Here is a 19,486-nt window from a genome sequence, read left to right on the forward strand (position 1 = left end):
GAAGAGCTTCTTTACTGAAAGGGTTGTGAGGCATTGGAACAGGCTGCCCAGGGAGGTGGTGGAGTCACCATCCCTGGAAGTCTTCAAAAGACGTTTAGATGTAGAGCTTAGGGATATGGTTTAGTGGGGACTGTTAGTGTTAGGTTAGAGGTTGGACTCGATGATCTTGAGGTCTCTTCCAACCTAGAAATTCTGTGATTCTGTGATTCTGTGAAATACATTTTGGCTTCCCCTTCCTTTTCTCAAACTAGGCAAATAATTGGAAAATTTTACATAGTTTCAACTACAGAAGTTAAAAATAAGTACATTTATTCCAGGGCTGTACAGCTTAAAGAATAATGACCCTAATTGCAGTGAAATAAACCGGAATTTCAATATTTCATCATGATATTTGAGAAGAATACAAAAAACATCTCAACTGGTTTGCTCTCTTGAGTGTTGAAAGTGAAGTGAAATAGTCCAAATGATTTTTGTTCATCAAATAGGGAATAACTGGTACATAACCTATATCAGAAAAAAAAATAATCTAAGAAATACTTTCATGTCTTCCATTGTAATTTATTTATTTGTTTTTACTGCAGTACTCCTTAAAATTTCAGCTTCATAATATCTATCATGATGTCCTCAGCAAGACTGTAATCTAGTTGTTTTTGTTTAATTTTAACACAATATCATAGAGTTCATTTCATTGAGTTGTACAGGTGCATTGCCATAATATTCTAAAACTCCTTCCTCTGATTCATCTTTCATATTGGTGTTTCAGACAACTTCTCATTTTCTAAAATCTGTTCTGCATTTGGTATTTGTGACCCTGCATATTACTCTTCAGGATAATTAACTTGCAGCTGAATCGTTTTGACTTCTAATGGCAGATTCCACTTGGAATGGGGATGTGTTTTTTATCTGCTATGTTTATTAAATCAGAGTCCCAATTATGCTATGCCATCCAGTACTTAGTCCTGTAAATAATTCAGAACAGTAAAAACATGCTTACCTACATGGTAGAGTACATCAGCATTCCATAGGAAATTGCACAAAAAGAATAGCATTTTAGGCAGGTAACTAAGAGCAAAAATGGAAGACCTATCAAGATGAGTGAGAAACACAAAAGAAATGCAAAAACTTGAACAAAAAGTGAGCGAGTTAGGTGTAAAGGTTTATTTTCTCTGTAGTCATCTTCCAGAGTTACAAATAGGTCAGAAAACCACTATAGAAACAGACAAAACAGTAATTACTGACTGGTAAAAAATGGAAGAGAATATGTTCAGAGCTCTTGGATTGTAGGTGTGGAGAGGTTACTTTTTGGGCTCTAATTCATGATTCAGAGATGTTTCTGCATCTGAGCTGGTTAATAAAGTGATCCGCATAAATTATTGTATTATTAATTATTGGATTGAAATGGAATAAAATGTAAGTCAGTAGGAATGACTGGTGCTGCTTCTAAATAGCTGATTTCACAGCAGAGAAAACAATTATAAGGCCCATTATCTGGAAGAAAGTATTTAAACAAGAAAAAAGGAAATAATTAGTAAGCAATTAATTTTCAAGATGACTAGGAAATAATGCAGTTAATGGATAGAAAAGATCAGCCATCAAAATACAATATGAAGGCAGTTTAATAATATATGTGTGTGTGAATGTGTGCTTTCACAGGTAAATAGATAAAAAGGTCAAGTTATTAAGTGCAAATACAATCAGAATCGGTCAGAAAGATTTAGAGAATTTAGGAGGTAAGAAATATAAACAGAAGTCCATAATAAGTTAAGACAAAGAAGTGTTTTTTGAAGAATAATAGAAGTTCATATTACGCAACGTTTGTAGTCAAAAAATTACTCCCATTAGGACTCTTATTAGTGTTACTGCTATTAAAATATTAAAAGAGGAAATAGAATCACTATTTAGTCAGGAATTTTAGATTATTATACTTTTTATTATTTTGGTTAAATTCAAAATGCATTGATAAAAGGGACAGCAATGGTAGAACAGACTTCCCTAAAATACTTAATTTGGTGTTACCTCTGTATTGAGAATTCAGAATGGCATGAATTAAATAAATAATCAGATATTTGATTAATTTCAAAATTCCCCCGCGGCCCCCCGCCCACTGTCAAATTTATTGGTGTCTACTGGACAACAAAAAAAAACTTTGACTCTTATTTTTGTACTTTGTTTTATTTTTTTTTTTGGTAGTGTCCCAGATGGCAACATAAACTTACTGCTTTAGATATTTGCACAACGATTACTACAACTGAAAAGGACAATTTTTGGTAAAGGAGCAGTCATTAATGGTAAATTTACAGACAGGTTAATCAGTGTTATCTCAGGAGAGCCAAAGAAAAACCCAGATGTCATATTTATACAAATACATATATTTAAGTATATATTAGTATATTGCATATACAAAGATTACAGAGCACGTTTAAAAATAATCAATTCTGTGGAAATGGCACGAGAGTCATGATGCAAGAGTTCCTTGTGTGACTTGGAAACCAAGTGAGAATATTCGGTTGGAGACCAGTAGTCATTTTAGAAGTCTTTATTTTTAATACAACTTTTACAGAAATGTCTTCTTTTTTGTTTGTAAATAGCTCAAGAAAGATGCTGATAAATTTAGGATTATTTGAAGAATGAGGATGACCAAAGGTATAGAAAACTTTTCCTGTCGTGAGAAATACAGAAAACTTGATCTGTTTAGCTTATCAAATAGATGACTAAATAGAGATACATCTACCCAGGAAAAACATATATGATAAGAGAGTTGGAGGTAAATCATCAAAACTCTAGAAATTGAATCTATGAAAGTTCAAACTCAAGTAATGAGTTGTGAATCATTAATGGAGAAGTTCATAGTTAAATACATTAATAAATTTAAGTTAAAGAGTTAAGTAGGTAGTAATAAATAAGTTTTGGTAAACTATTGTAAGAGTTATCATGCATATACCATTAAGATTATTCTACAATGTGTACTGTATTTTAAAATGAAGTTGCTTAGTTCAGAGAAACCTTATAGCTTCTTTTATGTTGGAATAGTTACTTGTTATGGAATATATTCTCCAATCCAACAAACATGAGAAATAATGTTAATCAAAACTCAAATGTCACTGCTGAAAATGATTTTGAGTACACAGTAATCCTGCATAATACAAAACAATTATGTTCAATGGTGTACAGCAATGTGCAGTTTGTACTTTATATAAGCACTATTACACCAAGCTAGGGCAAAGATCCAACTAGCTTGGTATCCAGTCTTCAAAAAGAGTCATAAGCAAGTGTCTAAAAAAGGAATATAAGAAGGTAAACATGTACCAACACTTCCTCAGAATGCCTTTAACTTCCTGGACCAGGAATGGTGCTTTCGGATTTTCACTGGAAACCCATGTACATTTTTATCAGCTATTACAGCCTACACAGCTTTGCTATGTCTTGTAAGAAGCACTGTCTTATGTGGAAATAGTGACTTCCTTTGGTGATTTCTTGTTCTTGTGCTAGAAGAGAAATACCTTATTTACTCTTCGTCAGTCAGATTTTCTTTTTAGATATCTACTTCCGTTCTACTTACCTGCTTTTCAAATAGTTGCTTACATTTTTGAGCATCCTGTTACTCATCTGATGTTATAGTCTCTCATTTTTGGTAAGAAGAGGGGACCAGATCCTGGATAGTAATCATGATGACCATGTGAGCTTTCTGACTGGTCGTCAGTGAGAAAAAACTGGTCATCCTCTTAGAATTATTTTCTGAAAAGCTCTAACGAGGCTCAAACTTGTGTCATGACCTAAGGAGTTATCTTACAGCGTGAGAACTTTTCTCTTGTGTAGAAAGGGATTCCTGCAGCCATAGTAATTTATCACAGCAACTGAAAGCTCAGAATCTCAAAAAAAAAAACAAGTTTTGATGCATTCTACTCTGACATCAGATAATTCTGATAAGGAAGATTTAATATAATTTCATTTTCAATATATATTTAAATCTTGACTAAATTCTTACCCAGTACAATTACATAACTGAAAGCATTGTGACACTGGATGACAAAAGGAATGTTACTAAAACCAATATAAGTGAAATATTTCTTATTTGGATTCTAGCAGGGGGAAAAAAAAAAAAAAAAAAAAAGTTGTGTCTTTAAAGTGTGGCTCCTGTTCTCTGTCATTTATCATTGTTGTCAGTGTATATGGCTGTATTAAAAGAGAAGCACTCTATTACTCATTTTTTTCCTGACTGGGACAACTCATAAGGTCGCTCACTGTGGCAACATGATCAGAGTAGAAAGGAAAAGAGCACATATCACAATGGTTTCGTAATGTTTCAAATGAGGCTTCTAAGTTGTTGTGAGAAGTTTAGATAAAAAAAAAAAAGAATATGTGTTGAAATTCCGTGATAAGTACAAAATACAATGTATGCATTGAAAGTCTGTTGAAAGTCTCATGTATATTCCAGCAGTCATGTCTGATTCTGCTTGTCTACCTGACAATATTATTTCTATGCGTGGTTAAGTAAATTAGAAGTGAAGAACACAAGCAAAGAAGGGTCATCTTTAAGCTTTATTAGCAAGGACACAAGAGTGACAGTCTCCCTGAGTTCAAAGTGCCAGTCTTCTGCTAGGGTAGATGACCATGCTGTTACACAAAAGATGTCAAGACAAGTTCACAAGGTTGAAGATTATTAGCAGGGATCTGCATCTGATGACATGTCCTGACTCTTAACAGTGAAAGCTAAGTCCAGGGAAAAATGAGAAAAAGAAGAGAGGAGAGGCAAAGAGAGAGAAAGGGCAAACTCTCCCAATGACTAGCTGGGAAGAGAAGCATTTGGAGGAACCCAGACAGGCATCTTCCCTGTGTCCTCTCTAGGGCAGCAGGCAATTCCCCTCATAGCATTTTCCCTACAGTTTTACTTAGGGCTGACTCCAACTCCCTGCTGCCTGCCTCTCATAGCACGCTTAGATCGAGGGCAGCAGCGCTGCACACTGCTTGGCTGTTAACCTCTCTGCTTGCTTTTCTTGCTTCCCCATATGTAAACCAAGAGCTACAGTGAAGGGCTAGGAAAAGAGGAGAAAGGAGGAATGACTGGTGGTGGTGGTTTCCCCTGAGAACCACTGTAACAACGCTGGTGCAGTTTGCAGGTGCAAGGCCATAGGGATAATAGCGTGAGAGCAATTACAGGGGAACAACAGAGCAAAATACATCCATAGAGACTTTGGAAAACACTCCCCTGGCCTGGGGGTGAAAGGGTACAGAGCTGTAGATAGAAGACAAAAGGGATGCCACCAAAAGGACTGTGCAAAAATGTCACGTGGTGTTTGTCAAGAACAGATGTGTCTGCACACAATTCTTCAAGAGCAGAAGTATCTGCAGTACCTCCAGACCTCTTAGTCTGTGTTTCACATTTTACAGTCACTTGAAGCATTTGTTAATAATTCTCATTGAGTAGCATTGTTTATATTAGCTGCATTAGTCATGGATATTATGCCAGCTCTTGACTTGAGTTTAGTAAGCTCTATGACTTTTTTCTTTTTTCTTTTCAATTTGGATGCAGCCATTTCTGTTTCAATATCCTTATTCCACCCGAGATCCTTCATCCTTTCTAAAAGCTGTTCTTCCTAAAAATTAAGTGCACTATTGATCTGTTTTTAGGCCATATCTTGATTGCCTTTAATTTTGTCTGCAAACTTACTACACAAAACCTTCTTTGTTCATTTCTGTATTTAGCCATTTTTAAGTGAAAATGGAAAGTCTTTATGGTTACCAACTAAAGGAAGCCAACTCTTTTGAAGGATATATATATATATATATATAAAAATTAAAAAAAAAAAGTTTTAAAACTAGTGACTTAATTTCATTTTGATTCAAATCAAAGAACTGTGAACAAGAAGAAAAAAAAATCCTTTGTATGCCACAATCGATATTTATGCATAAAGGTGTTTGAAAGATGTAGAATGCCTAAGAGGGAACATAAAAAAGGGCAATTTAAATAATTCTTTAGAACTTCAAATAAACATGAGTTTGGTTTTAGATTTTATAAGCTGAATTGACAATCTTGGCTAAGAGAAGTGAAAATTTTATCTTTTTATTCCACAGCAAATGGCAGAGAAGTGATAAGACTGATGTGAAGGGTTTTTGTTTTGTTTTGTGGGTGTGTAGATATCCACTACAGGGATGTTTTTGCTTTTTGCATGCATAATTCACAAACTGCTGCAGGGATTCCACCAAATCCAAGCATGCCTGTAAAACAAGACAAATAAATAAACAAATAAACACTTTTTGGTTTAGAGCCAGTGAGTACATTTAGAAGTTTACATTTCATATGTGATAAATTGTAACAGACCAATAAATCTTCTCAAGAATGACATTTTAACTCTGATTTTTACATAAAATTGTCTGACTACCAGAGTGGTTTTGCCTATAAAAAAAAAGACAGTGAATCTTTAAAAATAAGACACTTTGAGAATGTATATTTTCCCTTTTTGAAAAGATTTCCTATCTATTTGTAATCGTACCCCTCATATGATTCCCAACAAAATAAAATTTGGCAGAATCTGGACAGTTTTTTCATATTTATTAATACGTTTTATACGTATTTATTAATACATTTTATTGTTTTTTTCTTTATGAATTCATGTGTTTTAAATTAGTAAAGGACAAAATATAACAAGGAAGGGGATATAACCTGCATTTCAGATAGTGGTTGGTTGGTTGGTTTGTTAACGCTTTTAACACTTCTGCTGAGCACTGATGAGCACTGCCTGATGTTTTTCACTGAAATTTGAGTACAGGTTGTTCCTTTAATCAGGTTCTCCCTGATGGAGATCTGATTTTGTTTTCTTCCCTAGATCATGAACACAGTGAAAACAGGTGTTTTAGTTCCAACGAAAGAGCCAGGAAAAATCTAAGAGAATTATTTCAAGCAAACACTATACTGACGATAATAAGCCCATGTCGTCATAAAATACTGGCAAAGAAGGTGTATCTAGTATTTTGGAGTTTGTTTCTGGAAAAAGACAAACAATGCAAGGAATGCATTGCTGTTATAGTTGCTTTCCAAAAAGGAAGATAAAGAATCATACCAAAGAGCCTTCTTCCTGTAACCATACCACTTCATTATATTCAGGCTAGTTGCCCAAGATAGATTCATTTGACTTAGGTATTTAAATTTGACTGGAGAAAATAAATAAATAAATAAATAATAATAAAAAAAAAACTTCCATTCTTAAGGATTAGATATTATTATGAGGTTCTTGTTGTTGATTTTTCATTATAAAATATGAGTGTAATCATCAACAAATGTAACTGTAGGTGTTATAAAATAAGGCTCTAACCCATTTTCTATTTGCATTGTATGATGACATACACATTTAAACTAGTCCATTATACCTGTGTAGTAAAAAATGCATTCAAGAAGATAATTATAAGAATAATCAGGAAAATCTGGCAGGAAGCAAAAGCAGAAAAAAGAGCAGTGGTTTTCAACACTGAACACTTGGCAAAAAATAAAAAATAAATGTGGCAGTAAGACATAGAATAAGGACAAAGACAAGCAAGTTTTGTTCACCCGGTTCACATGAATGGTCTCCTAAGCACAACAGCTTAGCAGGAGCCTCACAGTATGTGCAGCAGGGTCTAGCTGGTGCCAAGAATGTGCTGCCCCAGGAGCCGTGCAAGGGCACTGCCAGCCTCTCGAGCTTCTCTGTAGGATGTCCTGAGTGAACCTCGAGGTGGAACACCAAGTTACAGTATTCTGCAGGGCCGGACGCGATGCAGGAGAGCATACTCCATCCTCTGGAGCAGAATGACACAGCCAGAAAGAGTGCTTTTGTTGTTGCTGTTTAAAATAGAAAAGGAAATAGAACATTACGAGGCAGGAGTGCGCAAAGAGAACAGCGCAACAAAAGCCCTGTGAGGGTGGTAGAGAGAGATGTAGGGGAATAATATGTGAGGGGAGAATTAGCAGGCTTTGGTATTTGGTCTAGGACTCAGCTCCAGTGATGCCAATGCATGACCTGTCCTGGCTCTGTACTAGTTCTGAAAGAAAATGGAAAGAGTGGAGAAAATTCAGAAACATCTGAGGAATGGACATCTGAAAAGTAAAGAGATATTTAAAAGAGCTGAATAATCTATACCTGAAAGTCATAATGAAAACTTAAAATATCTGGAAAAGGAACAGAAATCACTGGGGCTTAGTAGAAATAAATACACAACATAAACATTAAAATGTAGAGAAATAAGGGAAGTGGCTGATCACTATTATTTAGTATTAATATTATAGAAATAAGTACAAATAATGAAATGGACAATGAGTAAACTGACATCAGCAACTATGAGAGATAGATTTTCTAATTGGAAGTGGAGGCCAAGAAAAAGAAAATCTATTCACCACATAAAGAGGCCTAAATGCATATTATTAAGGTTGAAGATATTAGATGATTTGCTATTTATATAGGATAAGTATGGTTTTATTACAAGTGTTTTGACAGAATATTGGTTTTGGTGAAGGGCTAAAATCATACAAGAAACAGTCACACAGTTGAGGAGAAAAGGTAAAATTGCAGTAGTTCATTGTAGTGACTGTTGCTGTGGTTTGACTCTATGTGGACTCTCTCTTCTCCCTGTAAGATTGGTAGTCTTGCTTCTGCCAGCTCCCACTTACTCTACCTTCCTTCAGTTTAATGAAAGTGTGCTCCTCCACGTGTATATCAGGGTAGGTTTCTTGCCATGGCGATAGACAGTTAAAAATTGTTAGCAGTCCTGTATAATTTTAGGGAAATGCAGCTCAAGAGAAATGTAAAAATCTCAGGCACCGAGAGGTGGTCTGAGTATGAGCTCCTCTTATTTTCTCTTCCATTCTGACACTAACCCAGGTAGTTGTGAGTGCTTAAAAAGTGCATATAGAGAAAACGTGCCTGAAGACTTAAGCATCTATGGAGAATATGCGCCAACTTACATGCTACCTGAAACTATACAGTGCTAGCAAAAGATGCAAGTAACAAGTATAGAAACTCTGTGCAGGGACCTGAGAGGAAGTACACTGAGAATAGATACAGCCTTAACAAAATATATACATAAACTACAAAGTAACTGATTTGCAAATAAAATCCTGCTCAACTCTCACTTGATATTATAAAGATTAATTAAATACTTGATATCATGCTTCAGATTTCTTACAAAATTGTTTAAATGGAGGGGGAAAAAAAAGTATCCCAAGGCCCCTATTTTGAGAAAAACTTTGGAAATCTGTTTTAAAAATGCAGTAGAATAACACCTAGTAAAACATTTCGATAAAGGATATCCAGCTTGAATTCAGGCAGAAGAGGTCATGCTGAACTAATCTGTTTGAGTTCTTTGAAGATATTAGTGGTAAGAAAGATAAGGAGAATTTAGAGGATGTAGCATCCTTACATTTCAAAAGAATTTGACAGGCTTTCACTCCAGAGATAAATGCCTACGGAAAGAACTCTGAAGTAGGAGGTAAATGAAGATGCTGGTAGAAAAGTATTTTAAAGTAAGGAAATGGGAATTTGTGATTTTCAGAGAAGTTGAATGACATTCCCCTGATCATTCTTTTTTTTTGCGTGAAATTTGTACAATAGAACCAAATATGTTGTTATTAATTTTTGAAATGGTTGAAGAAAGAATAAAATTCAGGATTATTAAATCAGTTGCTCAAAATGTGAGTCATTAGGATTAAGATTTGTAAGGAACCTATTTGTATTCACATTCAGATCATCTCTTGTTACGTGATCACACCACAGTTTTCCATAACATTTGCCTTATTTAATGTAAAAAGTGTTTAGTATTCACTTGTCTATTTAGTAATTTGCTTTACCTTCATTCAGCCTCAGGTCATATTAATTAAAACCACTTGACTTCTGTGTTGAAATAGATTTTTCAGTTTCCTCATTGGCTTTTCCAGGACGCTTTTCAATAGTATGCGCTGTACTACAATGCAAAAATATATGTTTAGTTTTTCAGTGGTGGGGAACTGGGGCATAGAAAAATTGCGGTCAAAGGTGTGTATTTATTTTGCATTACCCATCTGAGATGCCTAGAACATGACCTTTTGTTGTACTCCGTTTATACAATGTTTTATATATTCAAAGCACAGCTCCCATATTCTTAAAATGAAGAAATGTGAGGAACTCACAACCTGTGATGACTCACTCTGAAAAGCCTTACACTTATTTAAATTCAAGTTAATTTGTATAGTACAGCATTGGAGTGCCTGAGCTATCTAGCTATCCTGTCTATTCATGCATTAAGACTAAAGCTAAGGAATGTAAATTGCAGCTTCCTCAACAAATTGTGAAGAAAATGGTCACAGTGATTACAGAATGTATATATCCCCAGGATATGCCCAACGCATGCCTTGAAATAGGCAGATTTTTCTTGAACTTTTTTTTTTTTTTTTTTTTTTTTGGGGGGGGGGGGGGGGGAGATGATAAGACCTAGTTTTGAATGAGTTGCTTTGTAATCTTGATAATAGCATGTTATGTAGCTTTCCTCTATTTATAGATGGGAAAATTTTCCCAAGGTAAATGAGAAAACACTTTTCACCATGGGGCAACATGCTGACAGCTACGGAGCTGGAACTGTCACATCTATTGCATGGGCTTCTGTCAGTGAAGATAAGGAGACAACTGATAGTAATTGTAATTTTATGCATAGAACAACACTAAGAACATAGTTGTTTCTTAGGTGTTTCCTGACAGATAGATAAAATACTATTTTATCCTAATATTCAGGAATGTATCAAGTTTTCCAGGATCTAGAAGGCATTGTGTTTAGTGTGCACATGCTTGCTGTGCTACCTTCCTCAGAGACTCTATTTTTCCCTTATCTCAGTACCATTTTTTTTCTCAAAAGCTGCTCCTAGCTAAGTTTTCTAGCCAATGGATGGCAGATACACATAGCTATTCCTCAGCCGGTTTGTTTGGACTAACATTTGTCAGGTATATAGCTTTTTTTCCCTAATTTTATTTTCTATTGAGTTCAATTCCAGGTCTGTTTCATTTCATCTGTCCAGCTGCAATTCTGCAGTCCACCTACAAAATTGGACTGCCTCAAAAACCATCAAGAATGATTTACAGTTACAAATATAATTAAATGAGGTAATGAAATTAAATGACTTGGGTTTTTCCTTACGTTAGCATTGTAAAACCCAAGAAATTGCAGGTGTAGACTTGCCATTGAGAGTATTTGCTAAATACTATGATTGAAACTCCTAGGACTTGTTAGACACAGATCCCTATCCTTGAAGGGTTACAGTTTCAGCAGGCAGAAAAAATGAGCCATGATAAATACATTTTATGAAAAGTAGTTCTTTAATGAACTTAAGTTTTGCACATTAAAAAAAAAAAAAAAATATGTGGAAACAAACAGAAATAGCTCTCAAGTAGATCCATTAAAGTCATGGATATTGTTTTGATTCATTGTGTTTTCCTGTTTAAGTCATTCTTTGAGAATCCTCTTTTTTGGTCCTTTTTCTTATAGTCATTATACATCCCATAAGCAGTGAAAGCATTTTTGTGCTGAGAACAAACGATACAGTCTTACTAAATTCACTATAAATGTTCTAGACACAAGCAGGTAGCTTCATACTATTACATTTTGTTCACATTAATCAGACTCCACACATCACACTGTGTAATTTTTACAGTTATTTTTCTGAGGAAAGTGAAAGAGTGAAGAACAACAAAGTAACCATTAGTATCACAAAGATTTATTTATTCATTTAAAGATAGGGAAGATCAGCTTATGACATAATCTGTATTGTGTTTCATTTTGTTTTGTTTTGGAAATACACATGACATATGCTTTTGAAATTCATCATCTGCTAGTAAATTAGATTCTTTTCCAGTGTTTAGAGAATTTAAAGAATTTAAGATGCCATACTTAACCATGATTACAAATTATTTTTCCATTGCATACAGAAAAATTGTTAGGATTTATGTCATTTTTGACTGCTCCCCCTAGAATCTGAACCAAGGGAAGACAGTGCCTTGCTTTGCAGGAGGATTACTGTCTTCTGGTATGAGGCAGACACTGTTCATAAGCCGGATAAGATGTCTCACACAGATTCTGGGAGCTGCTGAGTGAGATGCAGCACAACTTTCATCTTTGCACAACCTTATGGCTTGCTGTCATTACTCCACTACTAAAAAAAAAGTTGATTGTCTATGGGCAGCAGAGCCTATACAAGACAGAGTACATAGATGGTATATATCGTATGTCTTTGCTGATGTCTCCTGCTGATGTATTTCTCCTTCGTATTGCCAGTCACCATCTTTGGTCATTACAAATTCCAAATACTAGGGCTTATTTGAATTGCCAGTTGAATCTTCCAGAAGAAAAATTCTATTAAATCCACTGTGATTAACATAAGTTATGTAGTAATATTCCCTTTAAACCATTTTTCAAGCTCCCTCGTTTTCTCAAACAGAAGTTTGAAGAAAAAAAGTCTGCAGATTGTTCAGAGGGAGGGTGTATCATACTTTGATCTTACAGGCTTAAAAGGAACCCTTTTGTTTCTTTCAGAGAGGTTTTTAATAACATGTGATGCCTTTCACTGACAGGACTTAACTGAAGTTAGTTTTTCATGAAGCCATCTAGTTGTGTGGTATGGGGAGTGGGGTGAAGCTGTGCTTTAGTTTTCTTTTCCTTGATCTTGATGGACACATGTACATTAAATATGAGGAAGGATAAGAGGTTTTCTTGGTAGGAATGGCCTAAGAGAAACCTACACAAGGCAGGAAAGAAGAATTAGGAAAGGCAGTGAGTACTCTTCTGTTTTCTCTGCCAGAAGGGTGAATAACTACTGTTATTCATGCTAATTGCTCTTGGTATCAGTGTAGTCCACCTGAGTAAGAAAGGTTTTTATTTGAGGGGGACAGAGAAACACCACTCGGCTTTGATCACTTCAGAGTTTTCTGTGAGATTTCAGTTCATACTCAAATGAAGCCCATAAACAGATGTTTAAAAAAAATCTGAAAAGTCTCTAAAATATTGTTTTATTCATTCAGGTATCTTGTAGAGAGTGAAAAAATAAAAATAAAAATAAAAAAATAGATGAAAAGCACAGATTATTTTTCTTTCTGGAAAATTCTCCCTTAAAGTAGTGTTCTGTTAACTGTAGTTTTAGCACCTACTACTATTAATAAGCAGGAGCATTTCCTGATCATTTCTCTTTTCAGAATTTTTTGAAATTGTTCCTTGAATGTACCTACTATACTTAATTTGTATTTAATGATATTATTTTGCAGGGAGGACAATGCCTTTGTGTTGTGAGGTTTTTCAGACCAGTGGCACAGGTTGCCCAGAGAGGTTTCCCTGAATTTTAGGATTCCCTGAAAAACAGATGGAAAATAGAAAAACAGATGTGGGGTCCTGTTGTTTTGAGAAAGCATTAGGAATTTGAAAGGCTTGAAGATGCTGAATCTACAAAATTGTTTGTATTTACTTTTTGGGGTTGCCTCAGATGAAAACTAAAATCGTTATTATTTTATTATATAAAAAAGTTATTCTTCCAGTGGACATACGACCAGGTACTTAAAATATTCTCTAAGGCTGAATAAATTGGTTAGGTATTATAGCAGTTCCCTGGTTGGACTTCTCACAATGTGTTTCAGCCTTAGCTGCCAATGTCATTTGATTTTCCAGGTGCTTCTCTTATGCAACCACAGTTCTGGTGCATCTCATCCTTTTTGTTATGCCACTGATGTTCAAGCTACACACACGAATCTCTCAATACAGTGAGTTGTAGTTGTATGCATGTTACTGGAGAACAGTGGTCAACAACAGTTCCATCACTCTTTTCAGAAATTCTTAGTATTACTGGTTCTAAATTTATACAAAAAGTATAACTGTGTAGAATACATAAATATATAATCTACACTTTTTTTTTTCTTTCTACTATGATTCTGTGATTCTCCTTAACACAATATTTCCTTTTCTCTAGACCTGGCTCAAAATTGCTCTTAAAGTTACTATTATTTTGTTCTGAAAAGTCATATTTTAGCAGTATTTGCAGCAAGACTCAGTTCTTGGGAACCATTTGTGCACCTATTTGATTTAAATGCCTTTCTTCTTGTCCTTGCTAACCATCCTAACTTAGGCAAGCATGCACCTTCTTCAGGAAAAGGTGGGAATGTATGATATAGCAGTTTGTGTCTGTGGTCACTGATTAGACCATTCTGAAAACTGCAGGTTCTTTCTTAAATTAATCCAATGGTTTCAGTCTCCTAAAGTCACATCTATATTTAAATACCTCTTCCTTTGCCACCTTGTAATTTGCTCTCATGTTAGTCAAGGGAACATTCTTGATGTTGTGGTCATTCTGAGTTATTACTGCATTCAAAAGCAGAGAGAATTTCCGTAATGGGAGTAATTAGATATTTGCTTGAAAATCTGGAATCAAACATATGAATTAAATTTCTGTGCATATTAAGTGTCTGAGTGTGCAGAAAATGTCATAGAAAGTTCCTTGACAAAATTAAATCTTGGTAATTTTTTAATCTTTTCATTCTCTGCATGTGTGGTATACGTCATCATATGTATTGGAACAGTCTTGCAAAATATTCATCTAAAAAAACTTAAAGTTACAGTCATGTTTGGGTCCTTGAAGCTGTGTCATTAAAAGATCTTGAGAACTTAGTTTGTGATTTTTTTTTCTCCTAAATATTCAGTTCTGTGCTGTCACTTAAAAAAATGTACCGTTTAGGTTAAGTTATATAATTGTGTTAAAATGAGTGAATGAACATTTTTAATGACATCACCATTTTGATGAGTCAGGCATGACTGAAGGCTTTCTTCAGTGAGAAGATAGTGCTTTTAAGTATTTTTTTATTTTTTTTTTTCTGTTGTACTCCTCCAGGTAGAGTCATTGCAAGCCTATTTATTTCAATAATGAACTATATAACAGGTTTTAGGTTAGGGTTTGGGGGATTTGGTTTTGCTTGGGGAGGGAGAGAAACAATGAGAAGTCTTGTTGCAGTTATTTGACTTTGGTTACAATTCTGGAATGTTTTCATTTGGATGGTATTTTATTTACTATTTACTATTTCACACTTTCCAGATCTAAAAACTGTTTTTTTGCTGTACCATGGAGAAAAAAAAAAAAAAAAAAAAAAGTAAAAACCAGTCGATCTCCTTTCTTTGTCATTTTTCTTCAATAAAAACAGGAAGATATCTTTGCAGAATTCAGACTGCACCTCTGTGCATTGACTCATGTGAAATGAATGTCACATCCTATATTCATTCTGTTTTGTACTTCGCAATTTATTCAGGTTGTTAAAGTTCTGGAATTCATTGCTAGTCCTCTGGTTCTTCATATTATCACAGGACAAAAGGAATGACCTCTATGGGTGATTTCATTTTATTGTTGTTTTCTACATGGGTTGATGATGGCAGCCCATGGGGCTGAGACACTAAAGCTTAAACAGTAAAGCTCTCTTCAAGGATGAAGCAGTAAAAAGTGAGGGATTTTTTTTTCTTTTTAAATAAGGAAAGTGGTTAGACGATGAGTTTTTAACAATGAAACTGGTGAGCTGGAAACCTTCAGTCAGGTGAGAGAGCCTTCTTATCCAGTCAATTTTTGGAGGTTGTTTGATAGAATATGCCTGTTTAAATAGAAACTGAGAGAGCAGAAGGAAGATTTTATTGAGTATGTCATCTTTGCGTTATAAAAGAAACTCCTCCTGAGGTTGAAAAGACAATTTGCCTCTAGGGAGCCTTTGGATAATAAGAAGGTTTTATTATTATTATTATTATTATTTTATTATTATTATTTTAATAGAGAAGGTCTTTAGGAATACTAGAAAGGAAACTGACTTTTTTCAGCTGTCCCAGTTTTGATTTTACAAAATGATTAGCTCAGTGATTGCCTGAAGCAGGAAATCAAATTATTTTTCTGTATTTCAGAAAAACATAATGACAATGCTTATTTCCAAATACATTTTTAGGAAAGAATTTGATTGAATGTTATTACTTTCCCTGCGAAGGGGCAACTAAAACTAAGGTAGGTATGAACAGGTACAACAGATACTGAGCCCATGCTTAAAGAAAATTGAAAAACCTAAAAAGGCAATGACTAGACAGTACTCAGTTGGCTTAAGCATCACTTCATGATACACACATAAAAGGGAAAGACTGACCAGATCTAAAAGTCAACTGAAAACAAAGAAAACCAACCAACCAAACAAAAAACAGTTAATTCATTAAAAGCGCAAAGTTGTCTTTATTTCATTGATAGAAAATAAAACATTTCAAGGCCATATGGCTGTCTTTTCTCACCTTATGAATTAGCTGCCAAAATCTTCATTTGTATAGGACTCACAATCACATACCTTAGAGAAAGGGATCTGGACCTCTGGGATAAGTGGGAGGCAGAGCGATGAGTGTGGCTTCAAAGTATGGAGTTGTCCTGGACATGAGTGGTGGTTATTACAATTAGTGGACATTGATGTACTGTTCAAATGTGCAAGAAGTCATTCAGAAGTGAGAAGCAAAACAGTTTTACAAGCTCGCATCCACATGGTGGTCAGCAGAATAAAACTAGTAGTGTGAATGGAGATAAAACCCCTGGATTTCACCTTTTTCAATGATTGGTTCAACTGAAGGAAATGCTCCTGCTCGTAACCACTCTAGGAGCTGCATAGCAGAGACCCTGGTCAGCTTTCCCAGCAAGCCAGATATGTTTAGTTCATGCCATGCTTATGGCACCCGATAGTTATTTTCAGCATTTAAGAGAATTTCATTCAACAAATTAGTATCTATATTACCTTCTTTTCAGCTGCCAACATTTAAATAGTTTTTTTTTTTTTTTCTGTTATTACTTATGTCTGCTTGTGCATATATTTAAATGACTGATATTTAAATGACTGAGTTTTATTTACATGGGAAAACTTTGCCAGCTGCTAAATATTGAGATGACTGGAATCAGTGGTGTTTTTTTTTTTTGTTTGTTTGTTTTTTTTTTCCCCACTAGTCAGGAAGAAAAGGTTTGTTGCAATAATTTTCTTGGTTTTTGTAACCAAGGCCAGTAAATCAAAAGTTAGTCAAAATTTACCTAAGTGCTTGCCTTGTCATAGGGCATGTGTGATGGGAACCAATTTAATGTGTTTTATTTTGGGAACAGTGATCTATTTTTCTATTTTTTTCAAATCTATGCAGTTTATTGGCAAAAAGTGAGAAACATACAGGCAAGCCAGGGAACATGAGAGTTTCCCTGCTGTGCTTAATATAAGAGCAGTTCTCACTCCACAGGGGCACTTCATTTTCTGCTAGCTAATGTCCACATGGTGGTGTTTTTTTTGTTTTGTTTTGTTTTGTTTTTCATTCGGTGCAGAAGGTATTTTTAAAATCTGCTGCAGATCCCATTAACAATTGCAGTAAAGCATTTAAGCTCATACTAAAACTCAAAACATTTACTTAAGTGCTTTCTTGAATCTGAGCCTTACATGCTGACCCTGAAAATTGGGTTTCTAATTTTACACCTGCAGAATCTAGTGTTGCAGATGGAGGTGACAACGACGTTTAAAAATAAGTGAGTGATGTTACAAATAAGTCACATCTGTTACAAGAATAATGAGCAAAAACACTGCTGCTTTGGCCTAATCCCTGCAATACTTGGTAATCTTACAAGGAAAGTTACCGCAACAGTCTTAAAATGGAGTAGTCTTGGATACTACTGTAGCATTTCTGTGCCACCACTCAGGTGAAGAACAGCCTGACTGCTTCTGCAAAGTGTCATTACTTTGCATGCACAAAGAATTGTCTCCTAGTCAGTAAGAACTTAAAATGTTATGTAATAATATTTATTTTCCTGGGGAATTTTGTTAACTGGAGTATCTTGTAAACCTGGAAAAGGGAATTCCTTCCTTAAAGTGCATTTAATGTGACATAATAACAATTGTAAGAGTACTAAAACTCTTTTTAAATAGAACTTTAAAACTCTATTATCATACTCTGGTCTGGCTTCAAGCCGTAGACTTGACTAGGCTTGACCCAAAATTGTATTCCCTGATGGTTATGTTTTAGTTCCTTTTTAAAAATAAATAAAAACGTTTTTCTCTCTGTTTTCTTAAAAAGGTTTCTGGGTGGGGTGGGAGTAGTCATTCCTTCCTAGTAAGAGAAAGCTGTCCATGCAAGGAAACTGAAACTACCAACTTGTTGATTCCCTCCATATCTTCATGTAAGAATTCTTTCACAAATCCCTTTCAGGTAGAATTATCTCTCTTTTTACTTGTAATTGTAATATATATTTTCAAACACAAATCTAATTATTTTTCTCTTGCATGCTCCTAAATTGCAGGAGCACAGCAGTAATTAACTTCTGTGTGTGTAAAATTCGCGAATGGTGTTTTCGGTAACACCTTTTCTAATTTGATTTAAGTAATAATTATGTCATAAAAGGTATTTCAGAAGCCTCTGGAAAACCTGCCATGTGTGTTGATTTCTTAGTACATATGATTCTACTTTTAAACTGATGGAGTGAAAATGTCATGCTTGAAATGTCTTCAGATTTTCTGTGAAGCAGTTTCTCAGCTCCTGACCAGCCACTCTAGTGCTGAAGTCCCTTTGGATTCCTGGTAATAGCAGCAGACAATATTCTTGGTCTGTTAATCATTGAGATGTCAATTCAGAATACAATTAGAAGCACTTTAGCATGCACTTAAATCCCAATAAAGCCAATTGAAGCTAACTGTGTTTAAATGCTTTGCTGCAATGAAGGCTAAAGGAATAGAGGCAGGCTGTCTGAATACTTACAGGTTTTCTCTGATCTGAACAAGCCCTACAAAAGCAGCTTCACTTCTTCCCCTTTCTCCAGTTCCACTAGGAGGTTCATCAATACAAATCTGAGGGCAGAAACAATAAGCATTTACTTCCCTAGTAGCCTAGAACATGGAAGCTGATATCATGGTGCCATCAGCTTGGAGTTTCCTTCTAATAAATGTATACCATGCCTCCTGGCATCTTCTAGCAAGGATAACTGATTGCTTTCCTGCTGCAAGAAATGGTCCAAACAAGTTTTCCCTTCAGTGATAATGCAGCCTGTCATTTACAGCTAACTTCTGGATTTTTATATGACAGTGTAGATACATTGGCTGAGTAACTGACCACAGCTGGGGAGAACAAAATCTGTGTAGGGGGCTCCTATTAGATTTTCAATTTTGGAGGAATTACTGTGCTCCAGCTGTGGCAACTGACCTGTTGAAATCATTTTTATACATGTGTAAACATATACTGTTGTCTATTTTATTTCTCTCGTGGAAAGAGTGAAATAATGCACAACGTAATGTATAATGAAGGAAGCTAATACAGCAGGCTAGGAGTTAGCATTTCCCAAGTTATTTAGGTCTTGTTACTTAACATGAAAATGCCAAAAGTAATACTTTATCACCTAATCTTTAATGAAGTATTCCCGTGATTTAAGGCTTTAATATCCCAAACTGCAACCTAACACTGAATCATAAACCTTTTGAAAGGAATGCGTAATGTATAT

At 35.0% G+C, this 19,486-nt stretch overlaps 1 protein-coding gene across 8 annotated transcripts in view; it reads left to right on the plus strand.

Moving 5' to 3' along the window:
- The window catches only part of CTNND2 (catenin delta 2), a 647,710-nt gene that overhangs the window by 171,554 nt on the left and 456,670 nt on the right, over window positions 1-19,486 (plus strand). The gene's annotated exons all lie outside the window — the stretch shown is intronic.

The sequence above is a fragment of the Oxyura jamaicensis genome, chromosome 2 (genome assembly GCF_011077185.1).
Source record: "Oxyura jamaicensis isolate SHBP4307 breed ruddy duck chromosome 2, BPBGC_Ojam_1.0, whole genome shotgun sequence".
Classification (NCBI taxonomy): domain Eukaryota; kingdom Metazoa; phylum Chordata; class Aves; order Anseriformes; family Anatidae; genus Oxyura; species Oxyura jamaicensis.